This window comes from Otolemur garnettii, unplaced genomic scaffold (genome assembly GCF_000181295.1).
Source record: "Otolemur garnettii isolate 467f Iridium unplaced genomic scaffold, OtoGar3 scaffold00017, whole genome shotgun sequence".
In the NCBI taxonomy this organism is placed as follows: domain Eukaryota; kingdom Metazoa; phylum Chordata; class Mammalia; order Primates; family Galagidae; genus Otolemur; species Otolemur garnettii.
The window spans coordinates 28449468-28471095 of NW_003852412.1; the positions used below are offsets into that span (position 1 = coordinate 28449468).

General features: G+C 44.0%; 1 protein-coding gene and 1 pseudogene across 1 annotated transcript in view; one reads left to right on the top strand and one right to left on the bottom strand.

Moving 5' to 3' along the window:
* The window catches only part of MCTP1 (multiple C2 and transmembrane domain containing 1), a 601695-nt gene that overhangs the window by 414946 nt on the left and 165121 nt on the right, over nucleotides 1–21628 (bottom strand). The window lies entirely within an intron of this gene.
* On the top strand, nucleotides 12651–13522 carry LOC105886616 (annotated as a pseudogene).

The following is a 21628-nucleotide window of genomic DNA, read 5'->3' on the forward strand; positions in this document are numbered from 1 at the left end:
AATACCATGATATCCTGTTCCATGTAAGAAGTGCTTAGCATGAGTTAGCTATTACTGTGTTTATTGATTGAATATATGTATCTATATACATATATATGTTTGTGTAAATGTATGTGTATGTGAAATATTTATATATATATATGTTATATATATATCTGTGATAATTTAAAAAATGAATTATGACTCAGCGCCTGTGGCTTAAGTGGCTAAGGCACCAGCCACATACACCTAAGGTGGCAGGTTGGAATCCAGCCTGGGCCCACCAAAACAACAATGACGGCTGCAACCAAAAATAGCCAGGCATTGTGGTAGGCACCTGTAGTCCCAGCTACTTGGGAGGTGGAGGCAGGAGACATGCTTGAGCCCAGGAGTTGGAGGTTGCTGTGAGCTGTGATGCCACAGCACTCCACCCAGGGGGACAGCTTGAGGCTCTGCCTCAAAAAAAATAATAATAAATAAAAATAAAAATAAAAAAATAAAAAATGAATTATAAAAACTAAAAGGAAAAAGAGATAATTAAAATATTATAAACACATTAAGAAATTAAAAGGAAGAAAAGATACAGGCTATATTTCTGCCGTGGGTTTTCTTTGGTCTACTACAGCTATTTGTTTTGTTTTTGTGAACAATTTGACACATAATGAATACAAAAATAGCACACAAGTGCTAAATAGCATACACTGAATTGGATCTTTCACAAAGAGATAAAAGAATATCACACTGAATATTAAGACAAAGTTTTGTGAAAGCACAAGTAAACTTTGAGGAAATCTTCTAGGAAACAAAATAATAATAACAGTAACAATAATCATAATGCTTCCTATGGATGATGATAATCTTTCATTTCTTATAGAATGCATACCTAGCAGCACACAGTGAGCCTCAACGGAGGCTCCCAAACATGGATTTAAATGAGGCTCACCATCTGGTGAGTGTTATGGGAAAGTTTCTGTGTACAATAGAAGGCTCTTGTCTGGGTTCTGATTTAATTTGGCAAAAGTAACTTTTCCTACTGTGTTACTATTTTAATTTAGATGTAAATGTGTGAATGTTTATTATTATTATTATTTTTTTTTGGAGACAGAGCCTCAAGCTCTCTCCCTGGGTAGAGTGCTATGGCATCACAGCTCACAGCAACCTCCAACTCCTGGGCTCAAGTGGTTCTCCTGCCTCCGCCTCCCAGGTAGCTGGGACTACAGGTGCCCGCCACAACACCCGGCTATTTTTTGGTTGCAGCCGTCATTGTTGTTTGGCGGGCCTGGGCTGGATTTGAACCTGCCAGCTCATATAATGAGGCATATAAACCTGCCACTTATATGGCACCTTAGCCACTTGAGTCACAGGCGCCGAGCAAATGTTTGAATGTTTAAAAAAATCACATTTTAATTTAGATAATTTTGTTATAACTGTGTATTTCACCATAGTTAGTGAAAGATTATTTATATTCAAGTAATAAGTGATACTAAATTCTTTAAAGGCCAATTAATCTTCTCCAACAAATACAAATATTCATAACATGTAAAATGATTGAATATTGATATTTATGTTTAATATCTCAAAATATAAAAACAAATTTATTTGAATCTTCACTAAAACTTTAATATATTCTGCTATAGCAGAACCTTATTTTATAATTTTATTAATTAGTATGACCTCTCCAGATATTCTCAGACACACAATACAAGTCAATGTCAGGAAATAGTATCTCAGGAGCAGAAGGGCCGCAGGACGAGCTGCAGACACACTGTATACTCACAAACTAGGTGAAAGGACGAGCTGCAGACGCGCCGTGTACTCACAAACTAGGTGAAAGGACGAGCTGCAGACGCGCCGTGTACTCACAAACTAGGTGAAAGGACGAGCTGCAGACGCACTGTATACTCACAAACTAGGTGAAAGAGGAAGGCAGGTGGCTCCAACTTCCAGGGAGGCTGACATGACCCTACAAAGCTGGTCTCGGCTTAAATCATCACCAGCGACTCATCTGTATGTCTCGTCCTCATGGGGAACTCAGATTAGTCATAGGGATCCATTTGGATGTAAACACTTAGAACCCAAAGCAGCTCATTTTAAAAGACTCCTGGGATCTTTTGCCAAGTCCTTGGGGACTTGAGCTTGGATGCAGACAAGTGGAGATCACATCTCTGTACCATCCCTAAATTCCAGAAGACTCCTCTGAGAAGAACGGAACCTGCAGGGAGCTTCTGCCACCAGGATAGAGCCCTGGGAGCACCATGGAGAGAGAGGTTCAGTGACTGTCGCTCACAGGAGCTCCAGGAGGAGCAGCAGAAGGAAGTGGCAGGCTAAACGAAGCCTGCACTGAGGCTCATCTTTAAGAGAAAAGGAATCCAGTCCCCAATGGGCACATTGTCCAGGACTCATAGGACAATGAGGCATTTTAATATCAGAGGATACATTTTTCTCAACACATCTTATTTGTTTAGGGGCCCTGAAACTCCAAGTAGAAGCTTGATCAATTACTGAGTCCCTGAAACACCAAGTCCACCCAAGGAGCCCAAGGAAGAAAGGTTAATCTCACTGCAGATCCATGGCATATTTCATGCTTTTGATCTGATGCCCACCGCTGCTATTCCTTATTCTGTAACCCACCCGGAGTTGCAGATCATCTGTTGGCGTCTTTCTCAGGAAACGCTATTGCTTAGGCTCACGGTGTGTGACTGGCTGGAGCTGCTAACAGGTGGGCCATCCCTGACCCAGCTCTGACCAGAATATGACTTTCCCCTGCACAAAGTGATAGGTTCAGGAACAGTGAGGCCACCTGAGCCAGCCACTGAGGGTCACAGGTCAGACCAGGACTTGTGCTGAAGTCGTCTGCAGAGACCCTTCAACTCAGGAACAGGCCAGCTCTCAGGGCCGGAGTAGCCTGGAGCTGCTGGGGGTCCTCTGCCTCCACCTGCAGGGGCCTTTTCTGCCACTCAGAAAAGAGCAGAGGAAATCACTTTGCGCAGGGAAAGTCATATTCTGGCCAGATCCGGGTCAGGGATGGCCCCCTGTAGTCAGCTCCACCCAAATCATACACTCTAAGTAGGGGCGTTTCCTGAGAAAGATGCCAGAAGTAGAATGTTCTGATGACATTGGGGACGCCTGGGACTCTGTTGTTTCTGAAGCCGTGTGTATTCCTGGACTAACTCAGGCACCTGAGCCAATAAATTCCTGTTTTGTTCAGCCTGGTTTGTGTTAGTATTTCTATCATTTGAAAACCAAAGAATTTTGACTAACTTTCCCGTATTTCCAGTCACTTCACCAAACATGCATTGAAGACCCACTGAGGGCCAGGCACTGCACTGGGTCCTGGGGCTGCAAGTACGAATGAAACACAGTCGCTGGCCTCCTGGGAGCCCTGTGCTTGGCAGTGAGCCCACGATTCAAAGAATCCCAGTGCAGTGGCTAAGGCGCCAGCCACATACACCTAAGGTGGCGGGTTCAAATCCCCAGCCCGGCCCGCCAAACAACAATGATGGCTGCAACTAAAAAAAAAAAAAAAACGGCCGGGCGTTGTGGCGGGCGCCTGTGGTCCCAGCTACTTGGGAGGCTGAGGCAGGAGACTCGCTTGAGCCCACGAGTTGGAGGTTGCTGTGAGCGTGATGCCATGGTACTCTACCCAGGGGATAGCTTGAGGCTCTGTCTCAAAAAAAAAAAGAATCCCAGTGCGTGGCTGTCTGTACCGACTGCCTTTCACTGAACTAGAACAGTGATTTTGAAGGGCAAAGACAGGGAACATGCTTAGAAAATAGCACTGGCAGTTCATTTCCACAGGCTGAGAAGCAAGGAGTGAAATGATCTTTGAGAAGCTACTCAATAAGAAGCAGAATATTTCTCATCTAAAACTGGTATTCTAGGATGCAATAGTAAATACTTCATTCAAAGCACACTGTACTGAAAATAACAGTGGAGAAAAACAAACTCATCCTAAATTAGTTGAGTGTTAATTATGATGGAGATGAGCAAATGAATCCAGAGAGAGCCTCAAAGACAGGAGCACAGTCATGGAGAGTCTGTTCAGAGAGTTCTGCATTTTAAATGGTTTACTTTGATACCCTTCATCAGTACTCATTTTCAATTGGGAAATACGTGCAGAAACAGATTACTTCTCCAAATGAACATGTATGACTTAGTTCACTATGTGTCAAGTGCCCTGGGGACACAGTACTGAAATACCTCAGGCCATTTGCTTTTTTTTTTTTTTTTTTGCAGTTTTTGGCCAGGGCTGGGTTTGAACCCGCCACCTCCAGCATATGTGGCTGGAGCCTCACTCCTTTGAGCCACAGGCTCCAAAAGTTGCACAGCAACTCCCTGCATAAAACAAGCCAAAAAAGAGACATTGCCCAAAGATTCCATAATAGTATCATTCACCATTTATAAATAAGGTAACACTTTATTTCAAAAGTTTCTAAAGTAGTAATAGTAAAAAGATAAGAATTAGCATATGACTTTTATAGAAATAAACAAGTCAGAATACAAAGGTGGTCGCATACAGCAAACCCTAAGGAAGGCTCAGCCTCAGCCTGCCCTGCCCCACTTGGTTTTGTCATGCCATTCTTCAGGTGCCAAGTGCCCCCAACTCCCACTAATCTGGAAAGTTCTCCAAATTCCACAAGTATCGCTCTCCTTTCATCCAAGTGCTGACCATTCACAGTTTTTCAGCAGAGAGAAACGGTATGCTGGCAGATGGCTTGAAAGGTGATTCTCTTCAGGTGGGATCAAGGTAAGAAAACTTTAATTTTCAATCTGCTAAGTCTTTAGAGGTTGTATCAAAAGGGAATTTCTGGATTCAGTTTCCAGTAAGAAGGAGAAGTCAAGGCGAAGGAGGCTGAGCTATGGTGTGGGGCTCCAATGAGGGGAGGTGAAGCCTCGGCGCCCCACACCCCTTCTTCACTTCCATACACCAAGGTTTAGCTTCCTTTTTCTACTTTCTCCCGGCAACAATTTCTTTAACAGCCCAAGTCTCACCTCAGCTGCCCAGAAGGAAAGGGACTTGTCACTCTCCTTCAGGAGCTCTTTGCCCCACACGTTTCTGAGAGCAGCCAGACCACCAGGACGACAAGCCAGAAACTAGAAGCCTTTGCTGAGTCACAGCAGCCGCTTCCTACTGGGTCCCAGCCCTGCCAGACCTGCTGACTGTCACAGAGGAAGCAGCCACACAGAGTAACGGGCAGGCGGGCATTAATGATTAATAATGACCAGGGTAACGTGCTAGTATGTTGGGGGCCTAAGCAGCCACCCAGAAACCCTCTCCCTTCCTCCTTTCCTCTCCTCCTAAGACAAAGACACAAAGGATCTGGTCGGCCCCACTCCAGGAGTTATTGCCAAAGGGCCCTGAATTTCTGGGCAAGCTGTGGAATTTGCCCACCTGCTATGGTCCCATATAAAAGGGGTCTCTAACTGCCCCTGGGCACAGATGCCACGTTTGCATTGCCCCAGCGGATCACCCTCCCCTTCAATAACCCAGGCCTGATCATCTCCCATCTGCACCATCTCTGGGTGCTGCCGCTTCACCTTTCAAGGTGCTCAAGGCCATATACTGGGGGCCTTTTAGAATTTTACTGTGCCTGCCTGTCGGGGTTCACGTGAACTACATTATACTGTTCTTATCTTCACACTGATACGCTGTCTTGCTTTTGCTTAAGGGGTGCGTCCTCCTATAATGCGAAATATGAGGGTTTTTAAAAAGGCAGAGAGGATGGAATATTACAATGGAATAAGAAAGGCTTAGGCTGCTCACAGGCTTTAGATCAACAAGGCGACCAGTTGGTTGATTTGTCACTCTCCATTGACAAATCAATCAACTTCACCATTTATTCCCTCTCCATAGAGGAACACTGACCGTGCTAGTGGCTGGGAAATCTCCCTCTGCAGATTCCTTTCTGATACCATCCCCTCTGATGCCATCACTAATGTGCCATGATATTCACCAATGTATATAGCAAGGTTTCTCACACCCAGTGGGTGCTAATAAATATTTAAAATTTTGAATTTTGAATATTGAATTTGAAATTCTAATAAATAAAGAAATCCATAATCCACACAGTCTTGAAAGGGGGAAGATACAGGAAAAATATTAATTGGTAGTGACAGTAAGTAGTTACCTATTGGTCAGTATTTGCCATATACCATACACTGCATTCTTAATATTTTAATAATACTTAATATATCATTCAAAGAAATAACAAAAGAAAAGTGAAGTGAAATTGTTTTCATTAAAAGAATTGTTGGTGCCTATGAAAGAGCTAAGAAAATGTCACCCTAGACCACGACTATTTGGTATAAAGAACAGTGAATTAAAGGCCATTCCCGATCAGAAAGCACTGGGAGGGGCTTTTCCTCTATCTGAATAAAACCACACTGACCTGATCCAAAGACGAAAGGGGGTCAACTGACTTTCTTCCTTCCCCTGAATCCTAGAAGATCAGACCCAAACCATTTAACACACAACACCTGTCTCTCAGGTTCATTTCTAAGTCAATCTGTTTCCCCGTCTATTCATCCTTCCTACCAACCACTTGTTATATCCATACTCCACCTTCTCCCCCTCCCCTCTATAAGGCATCTACAGAGGGGTCTGACCATCATTGAGACACCTTATTAATCTGCCTTAACTGTGAGTTAATCTTTCTGCAAACTTTCCAAGGAAAAGGAGCTAGTTTCGCCATGACCCCTACACCTGGGGAAGGGTACCTGCTAGGGGCATATTCACTGCACTTACAAGTTTGCCAAGAGTCTGGACCAAGGGCCCTCAAACATTTTAAACAGGGGCCAGTTCACTGTCCCTCAGACCATTGGAGGGCCAGACTGTGGGCCCTGGGACGAGTCGGCTGCTAAGCAGGACAGGCAGCAGGGGCAAAAACACCCGGTGGGCCGGATAAATGTCCTAGGTAGGCTGCATGTGGCCTGCGGGCTGTAGTCTGAGGATGCCTGGTCTGGACCAACCAGCCTGACAATTAGGCTGAGGTCAAAAATATTTTTCCTTCCAGAGTCTCAGCTGGTCTCACAGAGTTCCCCGAGTTCAAAGATTTCACACTGAATAGTACTGACAGTTGAGATTCTCCCCAAACCAAAACCCTTCATATCTCCCGTTACAGGAGGACTCACCCTCTACATAAAGGTAAGGCTGAGCATCAAGTGAAGATAAGAACAGTGTAAACTATTAACATGAATGCTGAGAGGCAGGCACAATAAAATTCTAAAAGGACCCCAAGCTCGCAGATAATTACAACTCATTCTCACATTTAGATTGTGAATATCTGTCTCTGAATATAAATACTCAGATGGAAACCTGTGGATCCCCAACAGTGCTTGGCAGGTGCCAACGCTTCTGTACTCTTAACCCTTTAGGCTACTGCTTAGAGAGTGAACTCTTTAGAACATGACTCCTGTCCTTTTAAATTCTATTGTCTTCTAACTATAAATTGAAAACAATTTTTCATACCAGAAAGAGCCTGAGCTGGTTCATCAAGTTACAGTAGAGGATGGTGAACAGTTTCCTGGGTTACACAGTTACACAGAAGCGGAACTGTGGAACTGTTTCTTCCACAACCTACCTCGTATCTCTTAGCACAACAGTTCGGAGTCCTTACGTTCTGCCGTTCTGCCGTAGGTTAATACTTTTGTCAGAAGACAATTTCCTTATATCGATACTTCATCATCTCAAATGTTTGCAGACAAGCAAAACAAGTCAGAAGTACTTTTGCATAAATTCCCATTTCCTTTTAGAAGGGCTATGCAAAACTTAAAGAGTGGGTAGGTTTTCTGGATTCACGGGAGCACTCAACCCACTAGACTGTACCTATAATACATAAATAACTAATTAGCGTGTGGTAGATTGGTGAGTGTTTACTACCAACGCCTCCTAGCTAGCGCTGTCAAGAAAATTATAAACATCCAGCTGGTGGGCATAAAATATTTTCCCTGAAGCAACACAGCTTTGCAAAACAAATTACAATCGGATGTTTCTCAGTGTCTTAACTCTGCAGAGACAGGCTTTCTCTCTAACAAAGTTGATGGATTCTCTGCCATGATACAGATCTTGTGAATCAAATAAATTGTACCTACCCTTTTCTCGTTTTTTGCTGTGACACTTCCTACCAACTCTTGCATCTAGATGGGGCCATGTGACTGGTTCTCACTGGTAGGAAGTAGCGTTAGAGATGTGGGCCACTCACTCGTGAAGGTTGATCAGCAGAGGCTGTGTCTTCTCTGTCCTCTTTCTCTTTCTGCCTGAACACTGAAGACTCCATGACCCCTAGCAAACAGCACAGTTCCAATATGGAGGCTGCAGAGGAGCTGTCCAGGCCAGGTTTATTGAAAGGGGAGGTGACGCACCTGGGCAGTGCAGTGCTGGTGTCTGTGCCTGGAGAAGGGAGAGGCAGTCAGAGATCACTTTCACCTGGACCATGGGAGGTGGGCACATTCTGCAGGTTGCCTGTCAGGGTACAGGGTCTTTCAGTGAGAACTTATGGGGGTAGGGCTAGCCGGATCCCTGTGTCTTTGTCTTGGGTGGGGAGAGGGTTTGTGTGAGGCTGTGTTAGACAACCCCCCAATACACTGGTTCCAAGAAAGCTCAAATGCACCCAGATTGGTTGTTATGTGACATAGAAATAAACTTCCGTGGTGTTAAGCCCTTGAAATTTTGTGATTTATTTTTCATAGCCACTGGCAAAACCTAAATTAACAGAGTGATCTTAGTAGATATGTCTACAAGCAAAGTGGTCTGGGCATCCAGATAGTAAAATGTGGCACAAAATATATCAATTTTACTATTAAATTTCTCCTCTATTATGCTACCAAGAAATGTGTGCCAGAAAAATGTGGCACAAAGTATATCAATTTTACTATTAAATTTCTCCTCTATTATGCTACCAAGATCAGAGTCACTGGCTCTGCTAAACTAAGTGTAATTGAAATTCAGAAGTTCGTATGGTCAACCTGAGCATTTAACGAATCTTTACTCTGACAATACTGTGGATGATAAGGCTTACTGCAGTCAAGCCTGACATCAGTTGTCTACAGTAAATTATATTCTCGTCAGTCTCCAAAATTCAAGGATATTTCCTTGGGACTCTCTATCTTAGGTTTTCAGAGAAATAACCCCTCTTTCCCAGCTGTAGGCTCCATGCGAGAGGACTTACCATTTTGTAAAGGAAGAAAGAATGCATCAATTCCCGGCACTAATATAAATGATTCTTCTGGAGACACTGTGCAATCGCTAATAAAAAAGGTCCTACGCCATGTTCATATGTCAAGGCTCTGCCTAAAGGTAAAGTTATGCCTCTTTTTTAATTAAAAAGGTACAAAAAGTATAAATCACCTACAACTAACAAATCTTTGTTTAAATGATGAGTTGGATGCTAATACAAGGGTTCACTGTCTATTTTGCATGTGTTTGTATAGTAACTAGTGATAAGGTGCCCTCTCCAAAGAAAACGCGTAGAAAGTAGGTGTGGAGTCACAGCTAAATTGTCACAATGGGACCATGAAGAGGTGTTCTCTTCAGTGACATGTTGAACATAAAGGCTTGAAATACATGACAAGTAAAAGACCCTGAAGTTCTTTTTTTTTTTTTTTTTAAATCACAGCTTGTAGCAAAGGGAATGACAGTAAAGAGCTTCTACTTCACACTGACGCCAAATCTATGCTATTTGCAGCTCAACCTCTGGTTGGTCAATATCCAGATGCTGCTCAAGGCTGTAAGCAATTTCACCCATCGCACATTTGTGTTATGGCTAGGCATGATGGCTCACACCTGTAATCCTACCTCGGGAGCTCGAGACCAACCTGAGCAAGAACAAAACACCTTCTCTAAAAATAGCCATGCATTGTGCCAGGCTCTTGTAGTCCCAGCTACTTAGGAGGCCAAGGCAAGAGAATCACTTGAGCCCAAGAATTTGAGGTTGCTGTGAGCTATGATGCCACGGCACTCTACCAAGGGTGACAAAGTTAGACTGTGTCTCCAAAAAGCTAAATACATAATAAAATAAAACAAAATTTGTGTTACACTCATCCACTAAGAAGGTCAAATTACCCAGAAAGACTTTTCATGTAGACAGAACTTTTCATTTAAAACCATACATACCAAAATATAACAGTATTATCTTGGGAAAGGGTTTGTTTCAACTGAATTGAATGTGAAAAGTCAGCGAAATGGGTCATTTCCAATAATGGAGACCAAATAACTAGTTTCGTCTGTGAATTTTTAGTCAGTTTTCTGGGAACATTCTCTCCCTGAAGCATTTCTATTTCCTGTGGTCTATGTAAGGCCTCTCTTCATCCACGTGCTGTCAGTGGTACTGCTGACGGTCTGCCTCAGTCTTCTGTTTACACTTTGAGTATCTCTACTGAGAGACCCACACTCCGAGGAAGCATCACATCTGCTTCATCTCGGTCTGTCACACCGAAGTTTACATCCAAATGTCAGTACGGTGAGGATTTCTGCACCCTGCACAAGGTAGCTGGAGGGGAGGTGCCCCCAGATGCCTCCCAGTAACTAAACTCTTCTCTGATGATGCCAAGGGACAGGTCTCCAGTTAGCGTCAGCGGAACTGCACTTGGAACAAATAACAAAACACCAGCATTTTAAAACTACAGGATCATCTTATTGAAAATGGTGCTCAACCTTTTCCACATCCAGTATTTTACCAACATCATGGAGTGAGATTTGAAAGGCAGAACATTGTATTTTAAAATGTGAGCTATTTCCATCACATCGTAGCCTAAAGTCTAAAAGCAACATGTAATTGGGAAAAACTTTAATATGTTCTTAACTTTCATTTGAAGGCCTAAGTAGAGATCTAGCTATGTCCTCCTCACTTATTTAATGCACCCTAGTCCAACTTTCCATTTATTTTAAGAACTAGCCTGAAGATAATATACTACATTTTATTTAATCTAAGACTCACAATTATTTCATGTCATCCTGTTATTTACTGAACCATTAGGAAGCAAAAACTTTGCCAATTCATTGTAAGATGCCAACAATTTTGAGAAATTTTAATTTCTGAAATGTTAAAATGTGAAAAAAAAGTTCAAGACTGAGTAAAGTGTGGCTGGGCGCTGTAGCTAAGTGGTTAGGGAACCAGCCCTGCCCATCAGTGTTGGTGAGTTTGAACCTGGCCTGGGGCTGCTTAACAAAAAAATTAAAACAAAAATCAGTGTAGTGAGACGCCTGACAGAGAACACGAATGACGCAATAGAGGAGTATTTTATAGGAGTGTCATACAAAAAGAATGAGAGAGACACTAGAGCAGAAATTTTTTTTGATATCCAATTATTGTCCACAATTAATACCAATTACTTATATCACATAAAATTATATAATTTTAAAGGCATAAAAGATATTCAGACTTATAGTGATTTACATTACTGTGTGACATTAATGATTAAAAGAGTGCAGGATTGTATGTACCTTTAGTAGCTGGTGACCATGGTTTCCCTCAGAGTAGAACAGAATATAGTCCAGGAAATAAAATTTTCACTGAGTCCCTTCACTCCTTTGGAACTGAGAACCATGCAGGTTAGTTATGCAAATTTAACAAAATCACTAAAACAGCCTCTCTTTAAAAAAACTGAGAGTATAAAATGGGAGTTAGATTTTTCTTGTCTACTGGATTAGGAACAAAACCTATAAGCAAGATTGATGTGCCTCAGTTCCTCACGGGCTCCCCCACGTGGAGATGTCACTGAGGCTCTCTTCTGAGTGCTTCCTGAGAGAAAATGTTTGTCCTCTAAGAGATGACATCCACCCTGCGTTTGGCAAGAGAAACATCCTCCTCTTTGCATGTCCATCGCTGCCTTTGACTGAGGAAGTTACTCTGCTTCTTTGAGAGAGGCCGAACTTACCCCTCAGAACGAGCTACATACTTGTGGTTTTCAAGGAAGCATTTAGATTCTAACAAGACCTGATTTTTTGGGGTTAATTCATGTAGCAAGGTACAAAAAAGGGTTTTCTGAGACATTCTTGGAGGTCTAAATGACTAAAGAAGAGGTGCTGGAGGGTAACACACACACTGAAGAGAAATCCTGTGCACCCAGCCTGGGAGGGCAGTGGTGTGCGAGGCCCTGCCAGGCCAAGGCCCTCACCACCCCGCAGCCACCCCACGGCACAGCCTGCGGTCCCACATAAACCAAGGTTTAGGGTGGATGTTTGCTTCTGAGTTTTCACCCAACTGCCTCGAGCTGACTGGCATTCTCTACTCTGGAAAGGTTTCCGATTTGGACCCTACGTGGGTGTGGAGGATGCAGGTGAGTGAGGCCTGGGTGGGAAAGCGCATGCCATCTGTCAGACTGCCTTCATCAGACAGGAAGCGGCACTTTGTAAAACGGGGAAATCTGGCTCAAAACTGTGTGGACTAAATATAGGAATCTCCTATTGGTTTTCTGTCTCTGGAGAGCCCTAATATAGATGTCTGTTAGATGTGTGGTTCGGAAATGCAGTACTGGCTTATTTGAATATGAGAAAGATCCATCCTGCAATTCCTCTACTAGGTATACATTCAGATGACCAAAAAAAATTGTACAACAAAGATATTTGCACCAGCTCCGCACCACCTGTCAGATCTGGAAGGATCTGCTGAACTCGAGCTCCCAGTTCCAGAGGACTCCAGAAAGTGTCAGCAGCTGTCACCTGGTGAGCTGCGATGCGGGAGGCAGAGCTAAGCTTGCAGTGCAGCCTGCTGCCCAGCTCAGCGTGGCCAACGCCCAGCCACCAGCGATTCACGATTGCTGACTTTGAAATCGGGCACCCTCTGGGCAAGGGGAAATTTGAAAATGTGTACCTGGCTTGGCTCAAGAAAAACCATTTTATTGTAGCCCTGAAGGTTCTTTTCAAGTCACAGATAGAGAAGGAAGGACTAGAGCACCAGCTGCGCAGGGAAATTGAAATCCAGACGCGTTTGCAACACCCCAATATCCTAAGGCTCTACGGTTACTTCCATGATGCTGCCATGTGTATCTGATTCTGGAATATGGTCCAACGGGTGAGCTGTACAAGAAGCTGCAGAAAAACCACACATTTGATGATCAGGGAACAGCCACGATAGAGGACTTACTGCCATGACAGGAAAGTGATCACAGAGAAGTTAAGCCAGAAAACCTGCTTCTGGGCTTCAAGGGTGAGGTGGAAGATTGCAGATTTGGGCTGGTCTGTGCACAGCCCCTCTCTGAGGAGAAACGCAGTGTGTGGAACACTTGACTACTTGACCCCGGAAATGGGGGAGGGGAAGACATATGATGAAGAGGTGGATCTGGGGTGCACTGGGGTGCTGTGCTACAGGATGTTGGTGGGAAAGCCGCCCTTTGAGAGCACCTCACCCAGTGAGACCTACAGGCACATCGTCAAGGTAGAGGGGAGGTTCCTCCAAACGATGCCTTCCGAGGCCCAGGACCTGATCTCCAAGCTTCTCCGATATGAGCCCCAGGAGCGGCTGCCCCGGCCCAGATCCTGGAGCACCCTTGGGTCAGGGCCCATTCCCGGAGGGGGCTGCCTCCCTGTGCTCAGATGACTTCCTGAGCCCTGCCTGCCTTTGTTCCTTTGTCCTTGTTCAGGGAGCTATCCTGGCTCTACTACCTCAGCTATCTTTCTGGTTTCGTCTAAGGAGCTAATTAATAAAAGCTGAATAATTTTGTATCAGAAAAAAAAAGATATTTGCACCAAAATGTTTATTGCAGCCCAATTCACAATTGCCAAGCCATAGAAGCAGCCCAAATGCCCATCGACCCACAAATGGATTAACAAATTGTGGTATGTGTGTACCATGGAATATTATACAGTCATAAAAAGATGGAGACTTTACTTCTTTTATGTTAAAAGATTGTAGAACTGTATTCTGACAGATTTCTTTTAAATGATCCTAAAGGGTGGTATGGTGGCTCACACTTGTAATCCCAGCACTCCCGGAGGCTGAGCCATGTAGAGTGCTTGAGTTCAGGAGTTCAAGACCAGCCTGAGCAAGAGTGAGACCATGTCTCTACTAAAAATAGAAAAACTACCTGGACATTGTGGCGGGTATCTGTAGTCCCAGCTACTCAGGAGGCTGAGGCAAGAGGATTGCTTGAGCCCAGGAGTTTGAGGTTGCTGTGAGCTGTGATGTCACAGTGCTCTACTCAGGGTAACAGAGTTCTCAAAAAATAATAAAAATAGAAAGACCCTAAAGTTCTTGTACTCTTGGCTTTTATCAAGCACATACTGACGGTAGAGTGCTATCTTATTCTTTATAGGAGGGCAAAGGCATAACTCCTGTGTTTGTAGAACTTACACTCTATCATTTTCCACAAATAAACAATCCTACTATGCTGGGTTTTGTGGTGACTAAACCACTTAGTCCAATTATTCAATGAAATATAAAAAGTGGTTGGAGACCTCAAAGATGTTTATCTCAATCATTTCTTTTTCTTCGTTTATTTCCTCATGACTTTCCCCTTTGTGCGTTTTTATTTTGTTTCATTAGAAATGAAAAGCAGGTCACAGTCAAATCAGAACATCTTTTATTGAACGTCCTCCAGTGGAGTCAGCAATCGAGAGCCAGAGTGCACTGGGCTTTCACCTAAGTAGCCAAATATTTTAAGGGCTAAGAGTTCCTCAATGTTGAAATACACTCAGTAAAAATTAGGATGTGTTTTATACAGAAGGAAGGGGAACAATGTCCATCAGTTACTAGAAAATCCATCCCCTGTGCAACTGTTGACTATCATATCTTCCAATCTAATTCCTCACTTAATTGATGTTATCTTTATGGGGTGCTTAAATAATTCAAATATGTATTTGCTAACTTCTAGGTGAACCAGTTTTAAACAGATGAGCTAATATTGAGGACAAGGCCACACTCAGATCACAATCTATTACTATTATCTAATGAACCTCGGCTGGCACCTCAGTCTCTACCAGGAGTGTCCAGCCTTTTTTTTTTTTCTGGCTGCACGTGGAAGATGAAGGGCTGTCTTAGGCCACACATTAAATACATAAACATTAACAGAAGGTGATGAGCAAATAAATAAATAAATAAACAAAGGTCCAGGTATAATTTCTGTGATACCTGACACTACAGCTAAGCAAAATAGCCCTCAAATAATCCCCATGCCACCCTAAGGCTGTAGCTTGGACTCCCCTACAAGCTTTTGCCTGTGACGACCACTCTGCCCAGAATTTGTTGGCCTCAGTTTTCACCAAGCAATTTCTTTGTCTTTTAGACAATTCAGCAAGGCTTTCTCAGGTTTGTCTTTTGCCAATTCAGCAAGGCTTTCTCAGGTTGATCTACCGGGGTCCTCAAACTTTTTAAATAGGAGGCCAGTTCACTGTCCCTCAGACTATTGGAGGGCCAGACTGTGGGCTCTGGGATGAGTCAGCTGCTAAGCAGGACAGGCAGTGGCAGCAAAAACACCCAGCGGGCCAGATAAATGTCCTAGGCGGGTTACATGTGGCCCATGGGCCATAGTTTGAGGACACTTGAGTCTAAGCATTCTCCACTCCTATGCCAGAACACTATATGAAAGTGGGCCTGTCCCAGTAGCTCACACCCATAATTCTAGCACTCTGGGAAGCTGAGGCAGGTAGATTGCTTGACCTCAAGAGTTCAAGACTAGCCTGAGCAAGATCAAGACCCCACCTCTAAAAAAAAAAAGGAAAAAATAGCTGGGTGTTGTGGTGGGCATCTATAGTCCCAGCTACTCAGGAGGCTGAGGCAAGAGAATCACTTGAGCCCAAGAGTTTGAGGTTGCTGTGAGGTACGACACCAAAGCACTCTACCAAAGCAACAGGGTGAGCCTCTGTCTCAAAAAAAAAAAAAAAAAGAAAGAAAGAAAGAAAGAAAAGAAAGAAAAGAAATGGGAAAAAAAGAATTTTATATAAAATCAGACTTACTATGTAATCCCATGAGTACAGGGATTAGACCTTATTGACTGGCTGATCCCCAGGGTTTAAAGCAGCACTTGGCACACAGTACATGCTCAGTCAATGCTCAGTGGATGAATGAAAGAAACCGGGCACATAACCCATACCAGGTCTAAATAATCCCGTTCAATTCATCCATTTTGCATTAATCTAATTGGTACATGTCAAATATGTAATTATCCAACAAAATGTTCAACTTCTCTCTAGATTATTCCAAAACTGCAGGCATCACATGTGGGGTTCTTCTACAAACTAATACCTATAAAGATTTAACACACGACTATGAGAGGATAACATCATATTAAATTTTCTTTTGTGACTCTGTTTTTAATAAATTTGAATAAAGAACAAAACTGATTTATCCAGTATTTGAGTATTTTTGTTGTTTTGTTTTAAATTTCTATGAGCTAGCCCCTCCATGTACACACACATATATCTCTTTATTCCTCAAGACAGACTTGATACTCCAAATCTTTGTAATTCTAATATTTGTATGTCATTATTTCACTGCACTTTGATAAGCTGAAGCAGATAAATCCTGGGATAGGCTCTACCATATCTGCAAGGCATATTTTCAGATAATAGAGGTGACTTCAAATTTTAGTTAATGTACAGTGTGTGAAACCTGTAGAAGGCTGTTTTTCCATTGATGGCAAATTCTTTCTAACACATTCCATATGCTCATCTGGTTCTTGAAAATAGCCTTAATGAGAAAAAAGTAGGTAAACTGAAAGGTCTACTTTCCCCTACTTTAGAGATCAGTGGAAACCATTAATTTTAAAGTAATCATACCTTATTATTTCTGATATTTTGAATGATCCCCGTAAGCTCCCCATTCTCCTGAAGGGAATCATAGCAGTAGCTGAGCTGCCTTTTTAGGAGTGATCTTTCATGAGAGGAGAGCAAAAAAGAACTTTACACTTTTTGGTGATTTCAGACACACAGCAGGTGAATTTCTCATCTAGCCCTCCATCAATATTAATGCCATTTAGACTACAGTTAAAATCCCTCAAGGGTCAATGAGCAGACAAAATGACCTCAGATCTCGAGGAGGAGCTTCCCCTTTCATATCTGACCTCAGATGAAAAGAAAAATTATTGCTGCTCTTTGTTCATGCCACCAACTTTTTTTGTTTTTGTTTTTGTTTTTGCTTTTGTTTTTGTGACAGAGTCTCAAGCTGTCACGCCTGCCCTGGGTAGAGTGCTGTGGCGTCATAGCTCACATCAACCTCCAACTCCGGCTCAAGCAATCCTCTTGCCTCAGTTTTTCTATTTTTAATAGAAATGGGGTCTCACTTTTGCTCAGGCTGGTCTCGAACTAGTGAGCTTAAGCTGTCCACCCTCCTGGGCCCTCCAGAGTGCTAGGATCACAGGCGTGAGCCACTGCGCCCAGTCTACCACCAATGATTTCTCTGAATTTATGAAAGACAAGTAGAAAGTGCTCTCCTGTGGGAGTGACGTTTTAAATGCTTAACAACCAAGCACAAGGCGGGGACCAGCCACCGCCCCAGGACGGGTTCTGGGGGCTCCTTGAGCGCTCAGTCCTTCAGCCGCTGGATGAGCAGAGTACCCGGCAAGCCTCGGGCAGGGTGGGAGCGGCGGTGCAGTCCTTGGGCAGCTGGGAACGGCTCCATTCACAGTGAGTGAGGGAGGGCTTCAGCATTTCAGCAAAGAGCAGCATCAGTAAGGAGCATGGGGGGTGGGGCGTGGAATGGAAGGGTCAGTTTATAGGTGAACGAACCCGGGAAGGACAGTCTTCAAACATCCAAGGAGAGTGAACGGTCAGCTGACAACTACTTCCTCTACTATAAATAACCTCTAATTCTTTACCTTGAATTCACATAGAATACGAAAAACCCTGGGATGAAAATGAGCGCGTCCGGGCCGAGAAGCAGCAGATGTGCCAGACGTCTGAGCCGCGAGGTGCTGCTGGGGTGATACGCGAGGCCGGGAGGGGGAAAGACCAGCCAGAGGGCGGGCAGGGGCAGGCGGGGCTCCGGCTCCAGCAGGCCGCAGTGTCAAGCCAGGGAGGCTTAAGGGAGATGACACAGGTAGGTGTGCATTTCAGACAGTTCACTCCTGCCCTGTGCAGGGGTCGGACTACAAAGGAAAAGGGGGAAGACATGAAGGCCAAAGAGGAGGATGCCTGTCCAGCTGGGACCCCCAGCACTTATCTCAAGCTCCACGGCTCGTGACCATCATCAAAGCTACTTAGGGTGGCTCAAACCACGAGAGAAAGTGAGAGCTTTGGAAAATAATCTGGAAGTTCTTCAAACCATTTCTCGAATGGCTAAATGAGGAATTACTGTGTGACAGCAGTTTTCCTCCTAGGCATATGCCGTAGAAAAAATTTTAAAAGTATATATACGAAATTTGCATATGAGCATTGCCGGCAGCATTATGCATGTTGGCCCCAAACTGGAGACAATCCATCTGCTGATGAGCAGGTAAACAAATGCAGCACAGCCAGCGGGAACCTTAGTTCATGGGACCATGAATGGGGACCTTAGCTCATGGGGTCCTTAGTTCAAGGACTGCAAAAACAGTACACTGAGAGAGAGAAGCAAGTCACAGAGGGCCACACTTTCCATTCAGTGAAACATTCAGAACAGGCAAACCTAGAGAGACAGGAAGTAGATTAGTGCTTGCTCAGGACTAGGGGAGGGAAGAAAGGCTGGAGCCATGGGGAGTGATGAACAAGGGGCAGGAGATTTCTTTCTGGGTTAATGAAAATGTTCTCAAATGGGTTGTGTGATAGACGTACAACTGTGAATATACAAAAGCCATTGAGTTGTACACTGTGAGTACAATGGTACAGTGTGTGAGCTATATTTCAACAAAGCCATTAATAAAAAAGAGTAGATAAGAGCCCTTGCGACAATACCAGCAACACCCTTGTAAAGTGGCCCTACAGTGGCAACCTGGGAACATCAGCATCTATGTACCAAGGGGGATAACACTTCCAATAGGAGGCAGAGAAAACCAATCAGCACCAGAAGGGAAATCACTTGAAGCTTCCTTCTCAGCGCTACAGTGACACAAAGGTGAACCACTTCTATGTTGCAGTGTTACATGTGATGAGAAATGGATGCTTCGTAACAATTGCAAGTGGCCAGCACAATCACTGGATAAAAATGAAGGCCAGAACACACTCCAAACCAAAATATTCACCAAAACAGGCTAATGGTATCGGTTTGGTGGTTCAGCACCGGTATTATCCGCTACAGCTTCACGAAACCTGGTCAATTGGTCACAGCCAATGTCTACTGCCACCAGTTGAGGACACTTGTGTTTAAGCATCTGAGACTGCCAACGGAAATAGGTCACTCCTCTTGTAGGATGATGCTCAACCATGTGTCCTGCAAACACTGCTCAAACTATAGAGGCTGGACTTGGAACTCTGTCATCCACCATATTCCCCAGACCCTGCACCAACTAACTACCACTTCTTCCAGGCTTTGGACACTTCTTAGGGAGAACACCTTTAGGATTTCACCTCCACTCTCTCTCCAGGCCTTTTGCTGCTGGTATAAACAAGCTGCCGTTAAGATGGATCAGGGTGTTGACAGTTTAGGAGCGTACTTTGATTTGTCCTACTGCTTCTTGTTTGAGATATAATAAACGAAACTTTTGATTTAAAAATGGGCATATCATATATAATGACATAATAAAAAACACGTCAGTACTTCTGGGACAGTAAGGACACCATGTGTCTAGTTTCTTTAAAAGGTTAAAAAAAATAGAAGACGACTCTTCACTGAACTAAATGTAAGGTTAAAGTAAACGCTAGTGCAGGAATATTTTACAGTACAGGACAGCACTGAAAAATAAATCACGTTATCAGCCTTGTATCTTTCAGTTCATAACCTTCAGAACTTCTTGATCTAAGTTTGTCATTTTTGTCAATATCTCAAAACACTGAGGGATGTGTGTCCCCCTGGATGGCTCACCGTGCGGGGCTTCACTTAACCTTTGCCGGCAGCAGCTTTCTAATTTATAAAGTAAGGGGCATACCACAGACCAGGCTCCACAGAGCGTCTGTGAGTACGATGGTTAATCCTCTCTGCCAACTTCACTGGCCTAAGGGATGTCCCAATAGCTGGTAAACATTACTTATGGGTATGTTTTTGAGTGTTTCTCAAAAGAGATTAGCATTTGAATCAGTAGACTGAGTCAAGGTCAACGTGGGAAGAGTTCACCCCATCATGTGAGGGCCCAGAAAAAACAGAAAGGAGGAAAAGTGAATTCACTCTCTCTCTTTCTCTCTCTTTGAACTGGAGAATCTGCCTTCTTCTGCCCTGGGACATCAGTGTTCCTGCTTCTCAGACCTACACCAGGGCGTTCCCCTCCCTCCTGGGGTTCTCAGGCCCTCACAGGAGGACTGAGGACTGAATCACACCATCGGCTCTCCTGATTCTCCAGCTGTAGTCAGCAGATCACAGGACTTCTTGGCTTCCCTGATGGAACAACCCAATTCCCATAATAAATCTCCTCTGGCACAGGAAGGACACAAAGTGTGTGTGATTTAAAATAGTTTAGCTAGTGAACTGCACGTGGACTTACGTCCACCCTGTGCGTCTCCATGTATCCTACTGGTTCTGCTTCTTTGGGAAACTCTGACTAATGCAGCAAAGACTCTCTGAGGTGGACGAGGTGCAATGGGCTGCTGACAGAGAGGCAGGAGCAGAGCGGCGGCGCTGCCTTCCCACGGGGAGGACGCGTGAAGCAAGCCGGTGGGCGGGGCAGGTGGCAGCAACCAGCAGCCTGTGTGTATCTGTGCTGAAGTTTCAAATGCTCTTGGTAGCTAATGAGCAACAGCAGAGGGACCGAGACCCACATGCTATTTCTCTATATTAGTTTGCTAGGACCACTGTAACAATGCCTGGTGGCCTAATGAACTAAAATTTATTTTCTCCCATTCCTAGGAGCAAGAAGTCAAGATGAAGGTGCTGGCAGGCCTGGCTTCCCCCAAGGCCTCTCCCTGCTGGTAGAGGCTGCCCCTGCCTGTCCCCAGTCTCCCGTCTCTGGCATCTGTGTCTGAACTTCCTCTCCCAGTCTTACTGCATTAGCGCCACCCTAATGACTCCATTTTAACTTTATCACCCTTTTAAAAGGCGATTTCCAAATATCATCACCTCCTAAGGTACAGGTCAGGACTTCATCATATGAATTTTTTTTAGGGGGGAATGGAAGACACAATTGGCTAAGTACAGGAATTAGAATTTAAGGATAAGAATTATTCAACCAAGAAATTATTTTTATTTTCTTAAAATACGTTTGAGGAAAATTCCAGGATGTGTTTTGGTTTTGTTTTATTTTAACTACAAGTATTTTGCTGATGCTCAAAAACTAGGTGGTTTACTACAGTCAACCCCTTCTGGGACATTGCCAGTAATTGCTGTCAATTACTTCCCTTTGCCCCACTGAGACACTCTCAGGCTCTTTGGTGGTGACAGAGGAACAGGAAAGTTGCTTTTCCAGATCTCAGTGTTTTCAGAGTTGCCTTTGAGAGTGAGGAAGGAAACCCTGCCTCTCACCCAGGACTTGTGCATCACACTCAGACCTATGGCCTGCAAGAGGGATTCATGGAGGCGAGTGTGGGGGGCAGGATTAATTATGAAGGTGTAAGAAAACTGGGTTTAATTTTTTTGTTGTTTGTTTGGTTTGGGCCGGGGCTGGGTTTGAACCTACCACCTCCAGCATGTGGGGCTGGCACCCTACTCCTTTGAGC